The 24203-nt window shown below is 46.2% G+C and overlaps 1 protein-coding gene across 3 annotated transcripts in view; it reads left to right on the forward strand.

Moving 5' to 3' along the window:
* The window catches only part of PACSIN2 (protein kinase C and casein kinase substrate in neurons 2), a 132875-nt gene that overhangs the window by 30322 nt on the left and 78350 nt on the right, over positions 1-24203 (forward strand). Inside the window, exon 1 of one of the 3 annotated variants that reach the window (XM_080810181.1) lies at positions 17723-17835. The exons of the other annotated variants lie outside the window; for them this stretch is intronic. The gene's annotated coding sequence lies outside the window, so the exon portion shown is untranslated. Of the gene's footprint in view, positions 1-17722; positions 17836-24203 lie in introns of those variants that run through there. 3 annotated transcript variants of the gene reach the window in all.

The raw sequence follows: 24203 nt of genomic DNA on the forward strand, positions 1-24203 counted from the left end.
GGCAGAGCAGCAGGCAGAGGGAGCGGGAGAAGCAGAGTGCTGAGCACTCATTCTGCCTTTTAATAAAAGTATTTTGGTTTTAACTTCGTTATGAGTGAACCACAAGGATGGGCAGAGACTCTCTAAGTGGATCTCTGTATCCTTAAAATTAGCATTTTATGGTGAGTGTGTGATGAGAGCTTAGTAAATGTCAATAATTGAGTACCGGTATTGGGTTTGAATGAATTAGTAAGTTAAACTTACTCAGGTTCGGACCTGTGAGAGTGTGATGCTAGAGTGTCAGAATAGGACCAGAGACCTGCTTCATAGCAGGCATGGAGGAAATGGCAGAGTGTAGCTTCTACGCAGGGCTCGCCAAGTGGATTTGCTGACTCTGCCTGACTCAACCTTCGGTACGGCCTCTGTGAAGGTCGGCTGGGTCTGCAGAGCGGGTATCTGCTCCAGATGGCTGCCTTGCGTTGGTCTGCAGTGGAGAGTGAAGGAAGAGAGGCTAATTTTCGTTGCTTATGATCTTTTTCTTTTTACTTTGTTCTTGAAGTATTCTTGATGTTCTTGATGTACAGTGTTACATTAGTTTCAGGTGCACACATAATGGTTGACAGTTTAAAACCCGTGATGCCGTGCTCACTGTGATAAGTGTTGTCACCGTCTGTCACTGCACAGTGTTATTATGGTATTAAATTGGCTACATTCCCTATGTTGTACTTTTCAAGTCTGTGACTTATTTATTTTTTAACTGGAAGTTTGTACCTCTTTTAAGATTTATTTTTATTGAGGCGCCTGGGTGGCTCAGTGGGTTAAGCCTCTGCCTCTGGCTCGGGTCATGATCCCAGGGTCCTGGGATCGAACCCCACATCGGGCTCTCTGCTCAGCAGGGAGCCTGCTTCCCCCTCTCTCTCTGTCTGCTGCTCTGCCTACTTGTGGTCTCTCTGTCAAATAAATAAGTATAATCTTAAAAAAAAGATTTGTTTTTATTTATTTTAGAGAGCTTGGCAAGGAGGAACAGAGAAGGAGAGGTAGAAAAGGTCTCAAGCTAACTGCGCTGAACGTGGAGCCTGTTGAACCCATTGCGGGGTTCAATCCCAGGACCATGAGATCATGATCAGAGGCGAAACCAAGAGTAGGATGCTTAACTGAGCCACCCAGTCGCCCTAGAAGTTTGTACCACTTAATCGCTTTCACCTATTTTGCCCATCTCTGCACCCACCTCCCTTCTAGCAACTCCCAGTTCTCAGAATTTATGAGTCTATTTCTATTTTGTTTGTTTTTTAGATTCCACGTATAAGTGAAATCATATGGTATTTGTCTTTCTCTGACTTATTTCACTTAGCATAATGCTCTCTGGGTCCATCCATGTTCTTGCAAATGGCAAAAATCTCATACTTTTTTATGGCTGTGATAGCCCTGTGTGTGTGTGTCTAGATACAGATGCATACATATATCTCATCTTTGTTACCTGTTTGTCTGTTGACGGACACTGGGACTGCTCCCCTATCTTGGCCATTGTAAATAATGCTGCAGCAAACATAGGGGTGCACATATCTTTTTGAATTAGTGTTTTCATTTTCTTGGGAAGATACTCAGCAGTGGAATTACTGGGTCATGTAGTATGTCTATTTTTAATATTTTGAGGAACCTTCATACCATTTTCGACAGTGATTACGCCAATTTACGTTTCTACCAACCATGCACAGCGTTTCTTTTTTTCCTGCATCTTCACTAACACCTGTTCTTGTCCTTTCGATTTCACCATTCCGACAGGTGTGAGGTGCTATGTCGTTGTGGTTTTGATTTGCATGTCCCTGATGGTTAGTGATGTTGAACATCTTTTCGTGTGTCTGTTGGCATCTGTGGGTCTTCTTTGGACAAGTATTCTGTTCAGTCCTCTGCCATTGATTTATGGATTGATGGATTGATTGGTGTTGAATTGTTTGAGTTCTGTGTTTTGGATATTGACCCCTTTCCAGATATGTCACTTGCAAATATCTTCTTCCGTTCAGTAGGATGACTTTCTGCTTTGTTGATGGTTTTTGTGTTTTCTTTGCCATGCAGAAGCTTTTTATTTTGGAGTAGTCCCAATAGTTTATTTTTCCTTTTGTTTCCTTTGCCTGAGGAGACAGATTCATAAATATGTTGCTAAGGCTAATATCCAGGAGTTACTGCCTATGTTTTCTTTTAGGAGTTCTGTGGTTTCAGGTCTCGTATTTAGGTCTTTAATCCATTCTGAGTTTATTTTTGTGTAAGAGAGTGGTCCGTGTAGCTGTCCAGTTTTCCCAGCACTATTTATTGAAGATACTGTCTTTTCCCTATTGGATATTCTTGTCTCCTTTGTCAAAGATTAATTGACTGTATAAGCGTGGGTTTATTTCTGGGCCCTTTATTCTGTTCCATGGATCTGTGTTTGTATTTGTGCCGGGCCCATACTGTTTTGATTACCACAGCTTTGCCATGTATCTTAAAACCTGGGATTGTGATGCCGCCAGCTTTGTTATTCTGACTTACGATCTTTTTTTTTTTTTTAAAGATTTTATTTATTTATTTGACAGAAAGAGACACAGCGAGAGAGGGAACACAAGCAAGGGGATCATGACCTGAGCCGAAGGCAGATGCTTAATGGCTGAGCCACCCAGGCACCCCTTGCTTATGATCTTTTAATGATGATCTCCACCCAGGGGCACCTGGCTGGCTGAGTCGGTTAAGCATCTGCCTTTGGCTTAAGTCATGATCCCAGGGTCCTGGGAGGGAGCCCTGCTTCAGGCTTCCTGCTCAGCAGGGAGTCTGCTTCTCCCTCTCCTTCTGCTCTCTCCTCCCACCCCCTTCCCCCACCATGCTTGTGCTCTCTCTCTCTCTTTCAGATGAATAAACAAAATAAAAAAAAAAAATCTCCACTGACACAAGAAGCTTGTGTTTGGTCATTGTCTCCTGCCCTCTAGGAGGAGTACTCTACTGCTTTCTCCTGGGGGAGGAGTTAGGCATTGTGTAACAGACAAGGAGTATGGAGAGAAGCATCCTTCTGGCGTCCCTGGGTGGCCCAGTCGGTTAAGCATCTGACTCTCGATTTTGGCTCAGGTCACGATTTCAGTGATCTCAGGGTGGTGAGATTAAGCCCTGCGTCCAGCTCCACGCTGGGCAGGAAGCCCGCTGGAGATCCCAGCCCTCCACCATGCTTGCTCACTTGCTCGCTCGCTCGCTCTCTCGGGAAAAGAAAAGGAAATTCTTCCTCATGGAAATCAGTGGAGAGGCAGATGGAATACAAATAAAATTCATATTCCATTGATAGAGGAGTGTGTTGCATGTGGCACCTGTCCTCTGGTGCTCACGGGAAAGCGCTGTGGGGGGACAGTAAGCTGCTGGCCCCTGGTGGACCTGGCTTTTTGTTCTGTCATACCGGCTCTTGGTGGGCCCCATGGAGGGCGGCCAGAAGCAGAGTGCATAGAGGGATTTGGAGTGAAGGAGGCTTAGATTTTGGGGCAGGATGGGCCGTCACATATTTTGTCTCATTTAATCCTCTCAGCAGCCTGAGAGGTGGGAGGTGCTGGTCCTCTTCTCACAGTTGGGCAACCCACTGTCCTGGGCATCTGGGGAAGGCTGCTGTGCCTGGGACTGGTGTGGGGCTCGCCAAACTTGGTGAGCCCTGGCGCATGGCCCAAGAACTGGGTCCCGCGAAGTCTGAACTACCGCATGTGTCAAGTCCAAGGCGTATATGGAGAGTTTCTAATTAAATAAAACAGGTAAGTGTTGCCTGGGTGGCTCAGTCCGTTGGGCTGCTGTCTTCGGCTCGGGTCCTGATCCCAGGGTCCTGGGATCAAGTCCCGTATCGGGCTCCCTGCTCAGTGGGGAGCCTGCTTCTCTCTCTGCCTCTGCCTCCCACTCTGCCTGCTTGTGCTCTCTCTCTCTCTCTGGCAAATAAATAAATAAATGCAATCTTTAAAAAAAAATTAAACATTTAAAAAATGAATGGAAAAAGCATATGTGGCCTTTTTCTCACTGTGAAGTTGAAGAATGAAGCCTCAGTGGAGGGCTGGGTCCGTGGCGCTATTGTACAGATTCCTGGTTGCATAATGCAGGGCACTGGGGAAGTTTTGGCCTGAATTTTGCAAGACATCCTTCAATTACTGGATAAGCAGAAATAATGAAGCTGCTCATCAGTGAGAAACAGCAGATTCTGTCATTTTCAAACTGTTGTTTTGGAGAACAAGTACAATTTTTTTTTTTAATGTGTCTCTCCTTTTTTTGGTAAGGGTTGTTTCAAAAAATCATGGCTGGTTTTCTCTCTTTGTCATTCAGTAATTTTGTTGCAGGGCATTTGGGCAGGAATATTTCACATAAATTCTTCCTTGAGCTGACTTTCAGGTGTGAGACATTTGCTCAGATGTGGAACTGAGGTGCTTATTCTGCATTGACTCCCGCCACAGAAGTTTTCTTACATCCGGTTCAGAATGAATTAAATCCCCACATGTGGTTAATGATTTGAAAACCCAGGTGGGTGCTTTTATTTCTAGAATTGTGTCCTGTTTAAAACGCAGGAAGGTACTCTTATAAAGAAGCACACTGTTTATGTTACATGCAAAGCTATTTAAAAGCGTGAGTGAATTTTCAGTCCTTGTGAGGCGGTAGGCTCGGTCCTTCCCAGCGTGGTCGCCTGGTCAGAAGGACCAGGGCAGAATCCTGCTGCTTCCAGCTCATCCCCCGTGCAGAGCGCCGGCATCTGATTTCCTAGTGCAGTTCCGGTCACGGCTCATCTTTCCTCTAGATACAGAAAAAACCATTTTTTAAAAACTGAATTATCATACAGTGGTAGGTAATGCCTCCTCCTTTTATTGATTTCACTCCGTGAGCTCACAGACCCTCAGAACTTGCTGCATGAATGAAGAGAGGTGCTGGAGGCAAGAGCCCGGGCAGCCGGGGGTCGGGGGGGGTCAGGGGAGACCGGGCAGGGCGGTCTAGTGGTTTGGAAGTCCCCTCTGTCAACCCGGTTCATTATCACAGTCAGTGGCTCCGTGTCCCGGGGTACACTCTACCAGCTACCCGGCGTGGCCTTCAGCCTCCAGGGGCCCTGCCTTGTTTCAAGGTGCTTCCCCTTCCTTTCTTTGAGACTGTTTAGCAGATTGTTTTATTTCTTTATGTTTCATCTTCCCTCACTGAACTTTGTTTTCTTTTATTTATTTATTTATCAAAAGATTTTATTTATTTGAGAGAGAGAGAGAGCCTGAGAGGGAAGAAGGTCAGAGGGAGAAGCAGACTCCCCACGGAGCAGAGAGCCCGATGTGGGGCACGATCCTGGGACTTCGGGATCATGACCCGAGCCGAAGGCAGTCGCTTAACCCACTGAGCCACCCAGGCCCCCATTTATTTATTTTTTAAGTAGGCTTAACACCCAGTGTGGAGCCCAATATAGGGCTTGAGCTCAGGACCCTGATGTCAAGACCTGAGCTGAGATTAAGAGTCAGACCCTTAACCGAGCCACCCACGCACCGCTTCCCCCGGCTGAATTTTAAAATAAAGACCTCAGGGCACCTGGGTGGCTTAAGCGGCCGACTTTTGGTTTTGGCCCTGGAAGGTGGGCTCTGTGCTCAGTGGGAAGTCTGCCTTAGATTCTCTCCCTCTCCCTTTGCCCCTCCCCCTAGTTTTGTTCCCTTTTGTTCTCTGTCTCTCTCTCTCTCTCTAAAATAAAGAAATCTTGGGGTGCCTGGGTGGCTCAGTGGGATAAGCCTCTGCCTTCAGCCCAGGTCATGATCTCAGAGTCCTGGGATCAAGCCCCGCATGAGGCTTTCTGCTCAGCGGGGAGCCTGCTACCCACCACCCCCTTGCCTGCTGCTCTGCCTACTTGTGATCTCTCTCCCTTTGTTAAATAAATAAAATCTTAGAAAAAAGAAAAAAGATGTCTTTAAAAAAAATACATGAAGTCCACATTGCCATTGACTCTTATGAAGGATATAATGAATATTTATTAGGCAGTTAAATTTTTTATATGATTTCTCTGATAATTTTTTATTTTGGAAAAAATTTAGGTATACAGAAAAGTTGCAAAGACTATATAGAGCATTCTCATACACTTTTCACCTAGTTCCCCTAATGTTAACATCTTATGTAACTGCAGCACAGTTGTCAAAATGAAGAATTTCACTTCGGTGCAGTGTTATTAACTGAACTACAGACTTGACTTGGATTTCACCGGTTTTTCCACTGAGATTCTGTCTGTTCCAGGATCCAGTCCAGGATATCACATTGAGTTCAATTGTGAACTCCTGTCTCCTTGGTCTCCCTCCATCTGTGACAGTTTCTGTGTTAACTTTTCACGACCTTGACAATTTTGAAGAGTGCTGGTCGGATATTTTGTGGAATGTCCCTCGATTTGGGTTTGCCTCATTTTTTTTCTTTTTTCACTTTATTGGACCGGGCTTATGAGTTTCGGGGAAGAATACTGGGTGCTTGGGGAAGAGGTGAAGTGCCTTCCTTACCACGTCTTATCAGGGTGTACAGGGACATCCGTATGACTTCCCTTGGTGAGGCTCATCTTGGGGGCTTGGTATTTTTATTCTTTGGTTTTACACATGTTTTACGTGGGCTCTGGTTCCCCATAAAGTTACCATTCCCTTCAGATGAGGACCTCTGCTCTGCTTGCTTTGTGTCTCCTCTTCCCAGACTGAGGCTCATGCTGTGGACCTGCCAGGTCTCATAAAAACACGTTTGGGCCACATGGTTCTATGAGCACTTAACAATTTTCACAATCACAAGTGAAACAAGATTAGTCCTCTGTTGATAATTGTTGAAACTAGGCGACATTATTCTAGTCTCTAGTTTTTATATATATTTGGCATTTTCCATAAAAGATGAAGAGGAAACATTTCCAGTCTACGGATATAATGGATCCCAGATTGTTCCGGTAGTGTAGGTGTTATGGTATTGGCTGTTGCCAGAGTTGTTCAGGCTGTTACTCATCTTAAAAGTATTTGGTTCTTCCCCAAGGCCTCCATAGGAAGAAAAACTTGGATGTAAATCACTGTTAAGTGGTACTGCTGAAAATTATATAATAATATTTCTCAGTATCTTTGAGGATGAAAAATAATTGGTGTCCCATCAGAAAATAATTCTATGTAAAATGAAGTTACAAATTAGTTGGAATACATTTGTGGAACAGAAAGAAAATCTTCAGTTTATTGTCCTATTAATTTGTTGGAAAGAGCATCTGAATCTGACAGATTTGGACATAGCCCATTTCTTATACGTGCATTATTTTGACACTACAGACTGTGAGTCTGTTGTTTCAGAAAGTGTAGCAGAGAAATACTGATGCCATTTAAAGATCCTAGTTCCCCCTACTGAGCCTCAAGACACTTTTCGGTAGGTGGGGAATTGTAAGTGGGTTTGGAGCGGGTGTACCAGGGGGACAAGCACAAAGGGACCCTGGGTCTGGGTGAGCTCACTCTTGGTGTTCCCCTCCTATTAACCTGCAAACACGGTCACAGAGTGGGGAATTGTGAAGATGAACGCTGTCACAGAGCATAGTAAGCACACTCAGCGCAACGTTTTCAGGGCACATCTTGGTCCTCGAAGTCAGTACTCTGAACTGTTGATAAAATTTTCCCCAGCCCTAATCCAAGTATGTAGGTCCTGTCACAGGACCTTCTGACTTATCAGAGGTCTTTATACAGCTTTGTGTGTTCATGGTCTGGGTTTGGTGGTTACCCACTGTGTGGGTCATGTGAGCTGTCAGAAGCACCGGGCTCCCTGGCTCCTCTTAGGGAAGGGTCTGTCTGGCTGCCGACTCCCCTTTCTCCAGGTTGTCATTGGGAGGGGTCAAGTTGTGAGATCTTGAGGGGTTCCTCCTGCCCGTGTGTGGCTGGCACCGGGGATGGGGCCTCTAATTAGGTTCTGTTCATCTGGTAAACTACAATATGCTGATTCTGCAGAAAGTCTCCCTTAGACCTGTCTCTGCATGGGATTAATTTGTGTGATGTTGGGGTCTTAAAGAACCTTTATACTGTGAATGAGGTCCTTGGTGTGAGGCCGGAGCCAGTATCTGCTTTCGGATGCAGCTGGAGAGCCTTGACCCTTCCTGGGACTTATGTTTGTTTACAGAAATGGTTCATAAAATCTCAGACTTCCTGGAGTGAATTGCGGGGTATGCCCAGGAATCCCATCCCTTGGCTTTCCCACATGAAGTAGTGCACAATTGGTGAAGCCAGCTACAGGGGCGATGCGCTTCCCTCTGGGGGACGAGGCTGCAGGCTTTGGTTGATAGCATCTTGCTCCAGGGTTTATCCAGAACAGGGGATTTATGGAAACCTTGCAGGCAGGGCTCTGCCCTCTGTGTCTGTTGGTGCTCAGATGTTGGTGGTGTCGTGGTCCCGAGCGCACTCTGTGCGGCATTGGTCTCACCACAGCCCTTCTGCTAGCTGCCTAGGAGTCACCCGTCTGGCTTTAAAATCTTTCGAGGAACTCCGTGTATTCCTTCATTGTAAGATCAGTGCGTGGACTTTGTAAAATACAAGTACAGATATTCAATTTGTCAATAATCACGGTCAATACCTTGACGTACACTTTTCCAGATTGTTATGTTTACTCACAAATCTGATTTTTAAAGACAAATAAGATCGTATGATTTAAACTGTTTTGTAACCGGCCCTTCTTCACCTCACTCTCACAAATGGAGAAATGTGTTCCACGTCTGTGCTCTGTCTTTGGCTGGGTCACCTGTCCCAGAGGTAAAGCGACCACTGCCAGACTGAGGAGCTTGCTTTCTCCTTGTGACTCCTGCCAGGTGGCTCACAGTGTGCCCGCGAGACTTGCTCTGGACTCGGCACTCTGCCAGTCAGCCCAGTCGGCCTCTTGGCAAAGTCCCTTCTCTTTCTTTTCCTTCACAAGATCCTTCACAAGAACCAGCCCTGTCCATGCCCATACTTCATTCCCTGTGGTCACTATGGGTTTGCTTCCATTCAGATTATGTCGTCGATTCCTTGATTTTCTGACATTCATTAGTTGCCTGCTCTCTGATTTTCCTGGGAGTTGACCTTGTGCCCTGCCATGTAAGTGCGTGCCTACTGTGTTTCGACCCTATTCTAGAGAAGGCCCTTTGACCCTTCCGTGACTTTAGCTGTGATTCCAGATGGAGGAACCTAGAAGCTTGCCAAGGCCCTGCATCTGCTCACCGCTGCCCTTCTCCATTGCTTGGCCCCACTCAGCTCTGCCTTTTCCATGCAGGTGTGGAGGTCCTGTAGGGGATCAGCCTCTGTAACCTCTTCGCTTGGCAGGATCCCACCCCACGTTGAAGTACAATTGGGAACCTTGTGTTTAAGATTGTTTAAGTGCAGTAGACTTCAATTTTAAATGGTAAAAGTAGAAGAAAAACAAAATTTGTAAAGTGAGATGCACTTTTAAGTTTGTAGTGGGTATTCTATTTATAAGATTATTTGAGAGAGAGGGTGTGTGTGAGTAGCCATAGGGGCAGAGGGAGATAATCTCAACAAACTCCACGCTGAGTGGCGGAGCCCGATGTGGGGCTTGATCTCAAGACCCTGAGCTGATACCAAGAGTTGGTTGCTGTACCAACTGAGCCACCTGGGTGCCTCAGTTGGTGTTGTATTTATAATCACATTTCAGACCCGAGAATGGGAGCTTTTAGGGGTTAGAGACTATATCTTTTATTATTTTTTAAAGATTTTATTTATTTATTTGACAGAGATCACAAGTAGGCAGAGAGGCAGGTAGAGAAGAGAGGAGGAAGCAGCCTCCCCGCGGAGCAGAGAGCCCGATGCGGGCTTGATCCCAGGACTCTGGGATCATGACCTGAGCCGAAGGCAGAGGCTTTAACCCACTGAGCCACGCAAGTGCCCCCATAGACCGTATCTTTTAAATTGAATTTATATTGCACTCAGCACTGTCTACAGGCTTTAGATCCATTCATTAAACTCTAAATGTTTAACTATTACATGCCAAATTGAAGAATAGTAGTATTTTTTTTAAGATTTTATTTATTTATTTGAGAGTGAGAGAAATCTCGCACAAGAAGGGGGAGAGTCAGAGAGAGAAGCAGACTCCCCGCTGAGCAGAGAGCCGAATGTGGGACTCAGTCCCAGGACTCCAGGATTATGACCTGAGCCAAAGGCAGTTGCTTACCCAACTGAGCCACCCAGGCGCCCCTGAAGAATAGTATTCTTGAGGAAGGGTTCATATGTCCCATTTCTTGGCACTTTGGGATTTTTGATTTTATTTTTTAAAAAGATTTTATTTATTTATTTAAGAGAGAGAGAGAGAGAAAGAGAGGGAGAGAGAGCGCGAGCACAGCACAAACAGGGTCATCAGCAGGAAGAGGAAGAAGCAGGCTCCCCACTGAACAGGGAGCCCGATGTGGGGCTTGATCCCAGGACCCCAGGATCATGACCTGAGCTGAAGGCAGACACTTACCGACTAAGCCCCCCAGCACTCCAGCGTTCTTGACCTTTTCTCATCTTTCCCATCTTCTTTATCCCTAGCACTGGTCCAGATGGAGAAGGAGAAGGTAAAGGGAGCATTCCGGAGTGCTTGGGATCATGATTTCCGTTTATTTACATATTTATACCTCTCTTGGTTTCACAAAGGGTTTGTGTTGGTTGTTTGGGACTACCAAAAAAAAAAAAAAGAAGCAGAGCTTCCTTTGCGATCTTAAAAGCAACAATAGTAAAACATGTTTATTTCTAATGAGGACCTCAGAGGTCACCCAGAGCTCTCGCACACCATCCCAGCATGTTGGTGGGACTGGACAGGCTCCGCTGTCAGAGGGAAGCATGTGTAGTAGCTCTGTGCATTGTGACTGCTGTGTGACCATGGGCAAGCCACTTCCCCCAGGGCTCTAGTTTTCTCTTCTGAAAAATGGGGACAGTGCTCCCACCTTGCGGGGTTATCATGAAGTATAGAGTCACTGTATGTAAAGATCCTGGCGGATGTATATAAAATGTCATAAAATAGTCCTAATTTTCGCCTGTTTGCAGGGTTTCTAAACACCCATTCATGATGGTATTTTTACTGCCATGGGGCTAAAATAGCAATGTTGCCATTATTCTTTACAAAGTTAGAGATACTTAGTTTGAAGCTTTAGATATATTCTGAAGTTTATGACCTGCTCTTTAGTATTAAAATGCCTCTTTTATTATTAAAATGCCTTTGAAATGAAATAATGGGAGGTGATTGGTTTTTCTTTTTTTTAAAGTGCGCATAGTGGACGAAATAAAGTTGGCAGCCGCGCGTTGGGCGCTCCTGCCCTCAGTGGCATCCCCTGGTCAGTAAGGCTGGGGGAGGAGGAAGCCCCAGCCTACTTTCTTTTACCGATGCAGCTCCATGCCCAGTCTCCCTGGGGGTTTCCCACATCTGCCCTGCTCTCTTAGGCAGGGCTCCCTTCCTAGTTCCGCTGTGTAGCTCTTGTCACACTGTGTGGGCCTCTGGGTGCTTGTCTGTTCACGCTACTCTAAGCTGCTTAAGGACAAGTATAGGGAATTATTTAGCTTGTAACTTCCAGAGTCTAGCATAGAGAGGGCACATAGAAACAAATGAGGGGGAAAATCACACTCGTAAACCTCCAGTAAAACATGAGCAGAGCAGATCTCTAACTTTAGTCCTGAAAATACCCCAAAACTCACCACAAATCTTGTTCACCACTCGTTTTTTAATTCAGACCTTCCTTCAGATCATTTTCCGTCTTTGGTGTGTTGTCCAAGGAAGGCTTGAGCTGGCCCCAGAACTGCAGGTGATGTCTTAACCACTGAGATGTTGTGTTAGAAGCCCAGGTGTTTCTTCTCATGGTGGCATTTTATAAAATGTGTAAGAAAAGAAATTAACATATTTTTCGTATCACATTGGTGCTTTGAAGTTTTTCTCAATTGGGCTTTCTGCTTTAATTAGTTTGGCTTCATTTTTTTTTTTTTTTTTTCCCCTTTAGCTTTGGGTGACTGCCAGGGAAGCAAAGAAGCTTATATAAAGAGTTTTATTTTTTTTTTCTTTTTTTTACTCTGCCAAAGATAGAACTAGTACTTAGTTCAGCTTGTTCTGGCACCTTCTTCTTTGATCGAGAATGTTAGAAATTTGGCTTGGTTTATTCATGTGTGTGTGTATATATATATATATATATAGAGAGAGAGACTAAAGGCAAGATGGCTCTATTTATGTCTTGTTTCATGAAATATATGAAAGGCTAACACGTAGGATTTGAACATAGCCACTACCCTCTTCCCCCAACCAAAAAAAAAAAAAAGAAAAATGATTGACGATAAGAATGTTTTATATAACCTATATAACCTATTTAAATTCTAGAACTTAAGATTTACTTATCATTTGAGGAAGAGAAAAGCTAATACCTGTAATTATCACATTAGATTTTACTTGTTCGCTGACTGTCAAACAGCCCTTGGAGCCTGTCACCGAACGCGGCCATTGCTGAGTCGCTGGCTTACGTCATCACACTTTACTGCAGGGATGTTGGAGAGCTGAGTTAACCCAGTCAGAAAGTGGACCGTTCAGGTTCATCAGAATCAGTTGTATGTGTTAGAGGATCAGTCGTTCAAGAACTGAGACCCAGTGCAATGCACGCGCGCTGGCAAGACCCGGGCATGGCATAACCTTGCAGGCCAGTCCTTGGTGATGGCTGTGGCCGCGCTGCCGCAGAGGGCGTTGTTCAGGCTCCACAGCAGACTTCTCTCCTGTCTTCTCTCCCTCATTCCCCCCTCCCTTCCCCACCTCTCCCCTCCTTTTTCTCTTTATTGAGGTATTAATTTAACAACAGAGCGGACCCATTTAGGGGCTTTGATGAGTGGATACGCCTGGGTAGCCACTGTCCCAAGTGAGACAGAGAATATTTCCATCAGTTCAGAACTTTCCTTGTGCCCTGCTCGGTCAGCCCCCACCCAGCCCCTGGCCACAGGCAGACATTGATCCGTCACTACGGATTTGTTTGGCCGGGTTTAGAATTTCATGTAAATAGAACACAGTGCACACCCTTTTGCATCTGGTCTCTTTTGCTCACCAAGAGCTTTCTGTGATGAACCCGTGTGCATCAGTCAGAAGCTCATTCCTCTTCCGTGTTGAGGAGTTTTGTACTATGTGGCGATGCTTCACGGAGCAGTTTCGTGATCTGTATGCAGAAGTGACTAGCGAATTCAGGGCTCTGCAGAGAAGTATGTGCATGGTCTGTTTGTAGATCCCTTTCCTCCAACTCTCCTTAGCACTTGAGGAAGGCTGGGGGAAAGAGCAGAGGAGGCACTTTTCCTCCAGCCCATTGCTAGTCTTGAATCAATCCTTGAAGAGTTTGGCTTCTCAGAACAACTCTGTTCTGGTTACCCCCGTCTATGATAACGGATACCATCCTGGTTTGTCTTTCTGGAGACAGGGAGATGGCATCTTAATGGTGTAAGGTCTTGTGACCAGAGGGGCTCTTCTAGAGCTCTTGCATGACTTCCACCATCCTGGCAGCTGCTTGACCACGTGGCTCTGTATTTAGGGCTTACTAAGTTTAGGGGCACGAGAATCGTGGAGCCCATCTAGCATGGGGTGGCCAGATACCCCCACCTCTCACCGCAGTACCTGCCTCTAAGTTGTCTGGCTTTTCCCTGGCCCTGTCTGGGCTCAGCTGTTAGCTTTAGCCCAGGAAGGAGGACTGAAGCACAACTACAGTTTGCACTGTTTTATTAACAACCTCATGACTGTGTGCCCATAAGCTCTTTAAGAATCACCTTGTAAGAGTAACTGGTTGTTTCAGGTTGGGGAAGTGGGGAGACAGAGATGACAGCTAAAGTGCATGGGGTTTCTTTTTGAGGTGGTGACAGTGTCTTAAAATTGACTTGGGTGAAGGTTGCACAGCTCTGTAAATACACTAAAAACCATTGAATTCTATACTTAAATGGCTGAATTCTATAGTATGTGAATTACATCTCAATAAAGCTGTTTTAGAAAAAGTGTGGCATTAAAGCAAGGACAGACCAATAGAGGAATGGGGAAAAATCATGTGGTGAAAATTTTGTTCTTTCCCGCATGTGACATGACCTGTTGCCAGCTATCCTCATGTTCCTCATGGGCCTAGTTCCGTGGCAGGCATGAGTGTGGTGGAGAGAGGATGTGCTTTGAAAGTGTCAGGTAGACCTGAGTTCAAATCCCATTCTGCCGGGACGCCTGGGTGGCTCAGTTGGTTAAGCAGCTGCCTTCGGCTCAGGTCATGATCCCAGCGTCCTGGGATCGAGTCCCACATCGGGCTCCTTGCTTGGCGGGGAGCCTGCTTCTCCCTCTGCCTCTGCCTGTGCTCTCGCTCTCTCTCTCTCCCTCTCTCTCTCTGACAAATAAATAAATAAAATCTTAAAAAAAAAATCCCATTCTGCCATTATTTGCTGGGTGATATTGGGCAGGTTGCTTAATTTCTCTGTGGTGGTTTTCTTCCATAAACGAGGATAGTCGTACCTATCTTATGGAGTCTTTTAAAAGAGCTCAGTAAAGGCAGCCATTTTCATCCTATAAGAGAACAGAGGTATCCAAGAGAAGGCGCAGCCGGTCCATTGTCGCCCTCATGTCTGTGCCTGACGCTGGGCTAATGACTGCAGCGCATGGACTCAGCCATCAGTGGAGGACGGAGGACATGAAGGCACTGGTAGTCTTCAGCTAATTTGCTGGATTTTGTTTCAGAAATTTTTTCCGCCTTACTCTACATGGTTTGAGTAGGTTGATGGCAAGCTCTTGGAGAACCCAATCCTGTCCCTTCCTTCACGAAGCCTTCCCTGACCCTGCTTCCCACCCTAGCTCACTGCCCCCTTCACAGTGTTCCCTCAGCCCTCGGTGCGTGTTGGTTCTAGCAGTTACCAGCTCGTGCCATTTTTCTTTCTTTATACGTCTGCCCTGCCCATACACTGAGCAGTCCAGGGCAGGGATGTTGGCTTTTTCAACCATGGGGCCCCAACGCCTTAAGCCCTGTGCCTGGCACTAATGTTTGTGGAATGAATGCCCAAAGGTTTCAAGTCTGGTGACAGAAACCAGATTGGAACTGGAAATACCAGTTTAGGCACCACGTGTGAGAGGTTAGCAGGGTGGGTTTCCCTGGAGCAGTGTGTCTGTCCCCGTACCGCCTTAGGCGGTAGGACAGCTGCCCAAGCCAGTCTTGTTCTCCCCCAGAGGGTCAGGACAGCTGCTCTCCAGCTAGGAACCTGCTGGTCGAGGTTGTGGGGCCCGGGAGAGAATGCCCCAGCCCTACTGGAAAGCCGGGCTCATTACTTCATCGTCCCACCACTATCTGCATTCTTAATTCAGTTCAAATCAGACTTTTATTACATGGCAGCTCTGTCCAGGACCCACTTCTGATTTATCGAGGGAAGCCAACATGGAGAGGCAGTGTAATGGTTAACAACTGGGTTCTGGAAGCGGACTGCCTGGGTTCGGCTCCCCCATGTGACAGCTTTGGGACACAGGGCAGGTAATACAGTCTCTGTACCTCAGTTATCCGAGCTGGAAGATGGAGGAGGTGACAGTCCCCTGACAGGATTCTTTTCATGATTAGCCGTAAAGTAAGCACTATATGAGTGTTTACCAAGCAGCTGGTGTTTGTTGGATTACAAGAAATTAAATAAATAACTCACTCCACCTCGCTGTGGTTGACCTGTCTCATAATCAAGAGGCCCAAGAGGGGCTCTGGGGCAAAGGAGAGTTTGGGTCATGCTAGCTGAGGAAAAGGAAAAGGAGATAAGTCAGCCTGGTTTGCCAGAACTCAGGTGTTTGTTCTTTCTTAGTGGAAGAAAATAACCCCAGAAAAGGACTTTTGTGACCATATTCTTGTGCTGCTTAAATTTAGTTAAAATGCTTTGGAAGATAACTGCCAGACCATTCGTTTTAGAAAGCCTGTCTGTGCCTTGTGGTCAGGCACACTGAAGTCGTCTCTAGAAACATTATTCAGCCTCCAGCTTTAGTGTCCTTGGATAAGATGACCTTTAGGGCCATTAAACCCCCAGTAAGCCCCAGGAGGAAGTAGCTGGCCTCCCTGCAGACCAGGGAGCAGGGCTGGCCCCGCGCTTCAGCCTTGCCTCTGTTGAGTGCTGCAAGCCATCTAGCGAAGCTGCTCGTGGGGTACAGTGAAGTTTGCACGGTGTGGGGCCAACGGCTGTGTTTTTGTTTTTTTTTTTTTTTTTAGGCGGGGGAGATGGTAGTATAATTTCCAAGTAGTATGAATTATTATCATAGGTCAAATAATTGAGCCTTGTGTTGATATGATCCTTGCTTTATTGTTGTTTTTCCATCAAGGAATTTCTAAATACAGATTTTGGAAAGATATTTTCAACCTATTTTGTTTTGTGTCATAAGGTCAGACTAGGGGCCCATGTTGCAAGGGAGGGACTGGTCCGGCTCTGTTTGGGCCACCACCACTTAAATGTAGCATCCAGCTTGCCATAGGGGTTGGGGGTGGGGTGCCCGTGTATCTTCTGGGAGGGTACTTTGGGAGAAATTGAGCCCTTGAAATGTTTTTTTTTTTTTTTTTAAACATTTCTTGTGTTTTACAGATTAGTTTCAGTACCTGCTCTTTCTTGTAGTGTTTGTATTTTTTGATATTGTTGCGTACGTTTTGTGAAATACTTTTTATTGAGACAGAATAAATGTACATACATACGAGTGCACATACTATAAGTGGGTACAGCAATGAATTTTCACAAATGCAGCACACGAACAGCTCAGGAAACAGAGCCCTGCTCAGAAGCGCTCCTGAGGTCCCTTTCATGCCCGGTCCCTTTGCCATTCGGCCCTGGCTTCAAGCCCCACAGTGTCGTTGGTCCTTCTTTTCACCTTACCTAGAGGGAATTATATTGTATGTGTCCTCATGGGTGCATACATTTTTTTAAAAAAGATTTTATTTATTTATTTGATAGACAGAGATCACAAGTAGGCAGAGAGGCAGGCAGAGAGAGAGGAAGGGAAGCAGGCTCCCTGCTGAGCAGAGGGCCCGATGCTCCCAGGACCCTGGGATCATGACCTGAGCCCAAGGCAGAGGCTTTAACCCACAGAGCCACCCAGGCGCCCCCTGGGCGCCTACATTTTAAAATGGGTTAGGACATCTTCCTCTTTCCCTAAAGTTATATTTATTTTTTGTTTCCTCTTCATTTTTAATTCTTGGTAAAACTCTAGGAAGAAAGGTGTTTTGGGGTTTGGTTTTTACTTCTGGGGAATCACGTGTGCACATATGAGTGTCTTCGGAGCTGTCTGTGCTGCAGAGAGCCTGGGTTTTCCAGCACTGAGCCCGCCCCTCTTCCTCTGTGTCCCCCACTGTTGAGCTGCTTGCCTTGCTGTTGGAATCCCAAAGGGAAGTTGAGTTTTCTATGTAGGGACAATGTAAGATCATCCCGTGCAGGGAAGTCCCTGTCACATTAACTCCTGTGATGCCTGGCATCTTAGCTCCGGAGCAGGTCTTTTTTTCCTCCTGAGTGGAAGGATCAAATACAAGGAGAGAGTCTAAGACTGTCATATGCAGTATAAGTTAGTTTATATACAAGTTGATTTTGGAGGGGTATTAGGACTTTTGTTCCCCGATCTCCTCTCTCCGACTTTCTCTCATATACTGAGATTCTGTTAGGCCATTTTCCAAAAAGAAAGCTCTTCTGTGATGGCCCTAGCTGGCCTGGAGCGGAGGTCTGAGAACCTGGTGCCTGGAGGGTGCCTGCAGCAGCGTCGGGGACTGGCCTTATCTCCCCGCAAGGAGTCGGCAGCCAACAGGAAATGATGAAATGTTCTGGGAGAATTCGGCTGGGAGCTGGAGGTCAGACATACCAGCAGGGTCGGAAGGAGGCAGGTACGGAAGCTGATCTGCAAAGTGAGGCAGCTGAAGCTGGCATTTGACAGAAAAACGTGAGTGTGCTATTTAAAGCCTATATTTCCTTGAAGGGAGACCTTTTGAAAAGCAGTTTTCATTGATTTTTTTTTCCTGCCTGCTTGATTTAACAGAAATCTCGCCTTTTAAACACACTTAGTTTTAGAGCTTCTTGATGGAAATGTTCAACATTAACCTAACAGTGTGGAGGGTTTTATCCAAAATGCCTTGAGAAAATGTCAGAGTAAATGTTTGATTTCCTTGGTAAATCGACTTTGGCCTAAACAAATGAAAGATCTTGCTCTGTAATTTTTACTCCGGTTTTAGAACTTATGTGCATGCTTCATTCCTAAATAGAGGAAATGAATCAGAAGCTCTGGCCCAGCTATGTACTTGTTTCTTACTGGGGAGCTAAGTGAGTTACTTGAGTTAACTATTAGTAGAGGGTTGCTTTCTTTTCCTGCTGTCAGGCATTATGTCTTTTACATGCTGCCATTTCCTTTCTTAAAAGCCAAATCTAACCTGCAAACACGTAAATGGGACTTGGGAGAAACAGGGGACAGATTAGCTTCTCTGGCTGACACTAACTGCTGTTTCATGGCCGTCTGCTCCGGACTCCCAGAATTAGTATGCGGCTTGCTCCAAGGCCCCCTCTGCCTTCCTCCTCCGTCAGTTCTTTCTCCTTCCTCTTCGCAGCTGGCCCCGGTGCCCTCTGCTCCATCTGACTGCTGTCACTAGGCGCTGCGCTTTTATTTTTAGTAGATACCAAAATGTAAAAGTTTTATTGTTCCAACGACTGAGCAGCCTCACATGCGTATTTAATTGTTTCTTATCTGCAAGTCATATTCTGGAATTGAAAATTGTGCCTCCCCTTCCCTCCTTTTTATTTATGCAGTGCTGTGCTTCTAATTAGAGGGTTGCTGCTTTTTTAAAAATCCCAGTACTCGAGCGATCCATCGTGAAGTGAATATACTTTTTGGATTACCTATTGCCGTGAATATTAGAAAGGCAGCGTCAGGGTCTTCCTTCTGTTCTCCAGAAATGCTGCGCTGGTACAGTCTGTGCCACATAGAGAAGCATATTTTCTTGCTAGGTCATTACCATGTATGATTTGTGGATTTCTGACACTTTTAGGGTCATGTTTTCCTATTTTTTTAGAAATCCCCCAAACATTGATCTTTCTCTCAGACGTTAATGAGGTGCATAGGTTTTGCCCTTGCTGTTGTAATTCTGAGGATCTCCTCAAATTTTTCCTCACACTGTTATCTTACGGAATTCTAGAGGAACTTTAAATGCTGCGTTTGTGAAAGCAACAGAGAGGTATTGTCACTTCAGACTGAAACACGTCTTGCAGGTCTGAGATTTATGCCAGTAGTAAAAATAAGCCTCCCCCCTCTTTCTTTTTATACGTTGTTAGTCCTCTGTTTTGTCCAGCCATGTAATTCTGCTGTTTATTTGGTGGCATAGTTGGAAAGATGGGAACACAATATTTAGAGTTGTAATGGCTCTCGCTGGGGGTATAGTCAGGCCCTTCTTTGTTTTTTGTTTTTAACAGGAATTAAGACCTAGAGGTGACATACCGTCTTGACTTGTCCAAGGTCACATGGCTTGTTGATAGCTGAGTGAATTTAGACTGGCTTCTGGGTCACCAGCCTCTCTTCTCTCAGCTTTCTTCACATACTATCTCACGATTAACAGGCCCAGAAGTCCCGAGAGTTTATGCTGTTGGTGTCATGGGGGCCTTCCTCATTTCCATCTCCGTTCAGGGCTTCTCTCCAGGGCAGCTTCCGGTGGTGGCCTTAGAACCTTCTTTAAGGCCTTGATAAAACTTCTCCCAGTATGCCAGCTAGATCCTAGATCCTAGATCCAGGTAAAGAGGAGAGCGTGCATGTGTGTGTGTGTGTGTGTGTGTGTGTGTGTGTGTGTGTGTGAATATGAGGGGAAGTAAACATGGGCCATTAATTTGAGTGAATGGATGAGTTGCAGTGGTCCCCTTTCCATGTTGGTTGCTGCAGAAGGCACTATGCTCCTGTCTTACCAGCTTGGTCTAAATACATTTGCATCTTTCAGTTCGACCTTGATGCCAGGAAACAGACTTGGTGCCTCCTTCACATCTCCAGCGCTGGGAATCTGGCCTAAAGATTTTTCTCATTAGACTCTGTCATTAGTGAATCATAAGAAATTAATCTTTACGTGGACCAGTGAAGCATATTGTTCCATTTTTTGTTAACTTAAAGAATCTGACAGGAAGTATTCTGAATTTGAAATGTGTGCCACTGGCCATCACAGTACTAAGGGATTACAATTTTTCTTCCTTCTTTTTCTTTTTAGCATGAAGCCTGTGCTGAGTTTCATACTCAGTCTTGTTTCCCATCAGAACTGCTCTGCAGTGGAGTCCTTAAGGGAGATCAGGGGAGAATGATTTTGCTTACTTGGCAAGATGTTGTTGATGTAGCTAGCAGGCTACAATGTTGAACTTCCCGAGTTGGAATTCGGTCTTTGTTTTCAGTATCGGTAGGGCTAGTAGAGCAGGATAAATGGAGTCCAGGGCAGCTTGGGGACGGCAAAGTGACCTCTTTAAGGTTCTTTTCCACCATGAACTGACGCACAAGGAAAAAAATAGCACGGGGCACAGTGCTGAATACCTGTTGACCCGGAAAGCAGAAATGTTTTGTTAATTCACCACCGGTGAGTCTGTTCAGCGCAGGCGCCCTGCGGTCTGGCCCGTACTGTGCGGGAAGAGTATTACACAGCGAGACCCCGAGGCCACGCAGACAAGCATCAGGGCCGCTTGTGGAGAAGCCTTTGCATATTTAATGTTGAACTCCAAGACGTTACGTTCATTCTTAGGCGCATCCCGTCGACCGCTTAAGGTTGAGGAGTGTGAGTTTGGGAAGGTAGACGTTGTCATGACGATGAAAACTCACAACAGGGCGCATGTGGGCTGTGATCGCCCCGGCGCTGACTCTGCTCTCACTGACGGCCGTGCAGGCTCCTGGTGAGCTCTGTGCCGATTTCCAGCCGTGCACAGGCCACCACCTGGAGGCACGGTGCACCTGGACGATGGGCGGCCGGGTCGGGTGGCTTGCTCGTCTGTGTCCGCGCGCGTGCATACGGTGAGTTTGCCCACCAGGCAGAGTCTCTTGTCTGCCAAGTGTACCTCAGGTCTTGGCCTTGGCTCCGGGGGCAGGATGAGGTTGAGTCCTGCCCGAGGGAGAGCTCCCAGGGCAGTGGGGTAGAGACTTCTAAACGCCAGCGCGATGAGTCTCCTTCCGGAGCTCTAGGGACCTTCTCCTGCTGTGAAGAATGGGGGAGGTTGGGGAAAGATGTCACAGTCCGGTGGTGGGTTTCAGAGAGGGGCCCATCAGGCAGACGAGGTGGCGGAAACCACGTGTGCAGACGCAGGGAGATGGGAGAGAGTGTGCCCAACTCGGGGGCGCCCCGTGCCTGGACTGCAGCACCCAAGCTGCCTTTGATTTATCGGGCCCAAGCCGGTTCCTCTCCACCCTAACCCAGTTCTTCCTTCCGAGCTGTTTCGCTTTGTGACATTACCCCATAGCCTGACTCCCAAATGAGGAATTAAAAAAATATATATTTTATTTGTTTATTTGGCAGAGAGATCAGAAGTAGGCAGAGAGGCAGGCAGAGAGCCCAATGCGGGGCTCGATCCCAGGACCCTGAGACCATGACCCCAGCCGAAGGCAGAGGCTTAACCTACTGAGCCACCCAGGTGCCCCCCAAATGAGGAGTTTTGAATCCCTGGCTTCCTCTGCCCCGCATTCCTACCTAGCATAATCCTTCATGGTGTCCTCTGTTCGTCCTGAACGTCACTGCTCTGTCCTGTCGCCTAAGCCCTTCTCCTGCTTCCTCTCTAACCTCTACAGCTGCGCCACCCAGTATAGCAGCGCTAAGCACACGTGGCTATTTATATCAACATGAATGAAAAGTCAGGGAGATTAGAAAGACAGTTCCTCAGGGGTGCTGGCTGTAGTGCAAGTGTTCTGTAGCTGGTGGCTGGTCTGTCGGACGGCTCAGGTCCAGACGCTCGATGGTCTGTTCGCCACCCTCTGTCGGAGGAACTTTCCTTCCTGGACCACGACCAGGTCCCTCCTCCTCCCGGAGGAGTCCACATCCCCAGTGTGGCCCTCCAGGGGCTTCGCCTGCTGGCCCCTGCTTGGCCTCGTGGTATTCAGCTCTTCCCTCTCCTCGTCCCCCACTGCCACATTCTTGATTCTTTCATAGGTTTTTACCTCAGTGCCTGCTGCACTTTCCCCTCCGGAGTAACCTTCCCTGCCTGAGCTTCCCTGCGCGGACCTGGCGCCGCCGGCTCTCTCCCCGGCTCTCTCCCCGGCTCTCTCCGGGTTGGTCTCGCTTTCGCAGGTGCTCCAGGTACCGTGGTCACCCGGGGGTACTGGCCTCTGGGCTGCTTACCCTGCGGTGTCGTGGTTTGTCTCGCTCTGTGGCAGGCACCGTGGTTAGGCTGCGGGCACAGATAGACTTAATTTCAAAACCAGCCCTTTACTTGCCAGGTGGCTTTGGGCAAGATATTTAACCTCCCTGAGTTTCAGTTTCTTCTTCTGTGAAGTAAGTCTGCTGTTTTCCTCATGTGAAATGAAACCGAATGCGCAGTAGCTGCCAGCCGTCGCTCCCGATGTCATTCTGGTGGCCGTCAGCTCTGCGGAAGCCTCATCATCTACCAACAGTGATGCGGTTTTCTCTTCTTTTCTGATTGTTGTACCTTTACTGACTTTTCTTACTGCGTTGGCTACTATCTCCGGCACAATTTGAATAGAAAAGGCGATAAGCAGCAGCCTTTTCTTGTTCCTGTGCTTTCTGTTTGCTACACTTTTGGGGAGTGTTTTGTTTTGTTTCGTTGGTTTTCTTTCGCCTCAGCTGAGTTCCATCATGCCCCCACCTCCATTGCGTTTGTTTTCTCTCTCTCTTTTAGTCTAGAAATTAAATCCTCTGTCTATCCCAGTAGTGGTTATCCCCTGCATGGTTTAACACATAACAAATCCAAAGTAATGTCTTTTCTCTCAGAAGGATTTAAAACAGTTTAATTCCACACTCTTCCCAACTTATTCAGCGTTTCCTTTCTGAATTTTAGAATCCTACAAATTAGATACTGTGTTTCATATAGTCAGTGCTGTTTATATATGTTTCTGTATTTATGTGTATATTTGCTTACCCTTTCTTCTTGTGCTTCAGGCTTTCCCTCTGAGATCATTTCTTTATCTTTTTCTTTTTTCTTTCTTTCTTTCATTTTTTTTGCCTGAAGTAGACACTTTAGAATTTTCTTTTGTGATGTCTTTTTTGGGAGGGGGGTGGTGGTGGTATCTATTTTACCTGTTTGCAGATATCTAGTTCTGATTAAAAACTAGTTTTGCTGGGTATAGAATTCTGAATTGGCAAATGCTGTTGCTCAGCATGTAGAATATATCACTACAGTGTGGTCTGGCTTTCACTGTTGTTCTTAGTCCAGTTGTCATTCTTTGTGCTCTTTTCTCTCTGGTTCTGTGCCTTTGAGGTTCTACGGTTTTACTTTATCTTGGTGTGGCTCACTCTCTCTAAAATCTTGCTTGAGTTCATTGTTCTGTGGTTTAGTGTCTTTAGGCATGCTGAGAAATGGTCTTTAAAGATTGCTTCTTACCCATCCTTAATGTTACCTCCTTCTGGAAGTTTCTTAGATGTAAGTTAGGCTTCCCTGTTTTTCCCAAGTCTTTAATCAGTCTTTTATATTTTCTTTCTTTGTCTCTCTCTGTTACATCAGAGAGAAAGAAGACTTATCTACTTATATTTCTTCTTTAAATTTGCCTTTTTGATGTCTTTAGATTCCCTTATGATCATTTAGAGTATAATAAAGTGATACAATTATATTTATTCAGCTTTTAAAATTTTTCAGTGGGAGACTCATAAGATACCTGGTTTGTCTTGCTGCTGAGAACAGAAGTCTGTTCTGTCATAGTGCATGTTTGTGCCAGAGCCTAGCACATTGCTTCACTCATTCCTTGCACACATGTTTATTTTGCTCCTATTGTGTGTCAGGGCTGAGGATATGGGGTGAACTTGACACAGTTCTTGTTCTTCAGGGGCTTGTGTTCTTGTGGGTGGTGAGAGACAGTATATAAATACATAATTTGGCATGGGAGACTGATTGTTACTTTAAAAAAAAAAAGCAGAGTTTAGGGGCTGACATGTCGGAGGAATGGGGACAGGTTGGGCTTTTTAAAGAAGGTGATATGTGAGCGGCTGTGTGATGATGTGAAGCAGCAAAGCCGGCAGACCCTGGAGGAGAGGTGTTCCTGGCAGAGGGGAAGCAGGTGTGAAGATAGGTCTGAGCCTGGTGTATTTGGAGGCCCACGGGAAGGTCACTGCAGCTGGAGGAGCCAGGGGTAGGGGTTGGAAT

This window comes from Martes martes (genome assembly GCF_963455335.1).
Source record: "Martes martes genome assembly, chromosome: 8".
Lineage (NCBI taxonomy): Eukaryota > Metazoa > Chordata > Mammalia > Carnivora > Mustelidae > Martes > Martes martes.